The following is a 954-nucleotide window of genomic DNA, read 5'->3' as shown; positions in this document are numbered from 1 at the left end:
ATAATAATAATAATAATAATAATAATAATAATAATAATAATAATAATAATAATAATAAGAAGAAGAAGAAGAAGAAGAAGAAGAAGAAGAAGAAGAAGAAGAAGAAGAATCATTTCTACTCTAGGTACAAGGCCCGAAATTTTGGGGGAGGGGTCCAGCCGATAAGATCGACCCCAGTACGCAACTGGTACTTAATTTATCGATCCCAAAAGGATGAAAAGCACAGTCGACCTCGGCGTAATAATAATAATAATAATAATAATAATAATAATAATAATAATATAGGTACAAGGAATGTAATTCTGAATGGAGGGAGCAAGTTGACATTTTGATTATATCAACCCCGGTGGATAGGTGTGTAAAAAGAGACAAAGTTGATCTTGATGGTATTTGAACTCGGGCACTAAAGAGCCGTAAAAATAACTGCAAAACATTTTGCCCAACGTTCTCATCTTTCATCCAATCAACGGACTTTAAACGTGATAACAGTGTTTTTGAGGTCATATTACGTTGGGTTTTTGACCTTGACCTTACCGCTGACCTTGACCTTAGGAAATTGAATAACAAAAATATTGTACCTGCATCGCACAAAGAACAGGTAGGAGGGACCAGGACAATATTCGCTGGACAATAAAATATTTCCCCACTTTAATTTCCACTCTATGAATTAGTGACCTCGTGGTACCAAATATAAGGAATCGATATCAACACACACGTTTACATACAAAGACACACTCACACGCGCCCGAGGAGGCATAGAAATAAGAAGGCAAGCAGGCAGCCAGGCACGCCAAGCCAAAAGAGAAAACAAAAAGACAAAAAGAAAAACCCGAAATGACTCACGCCTTCATTTCGATAGTTCAACATATATTGATTCCAGCTTAAAAACGGACAGTTAATATAACAGTGTTTAATAATACAGATAGTATCGATCGGTGAGAAAAGAAAAAAAAA

This window comes from Octopus bimaculoides, chromosome 22, assembly GCF_001194135.2.
Source record: "Octopus bimaculoides isolate UCB-OBI-ISO-001 chromosome 22, ASM119413v2, whole genome shotgun sequence".
NCBI lineage: Eukaryota > Metazoa > Mollusca > Cephalopoda > Octopoda > Octopodidae > Octopus > Octopus bimaculoides.
The sequence above is the reverse complement of the archived record's forward strand: the minus strand, read 5'-3'. Positions refer to the sequence as shown.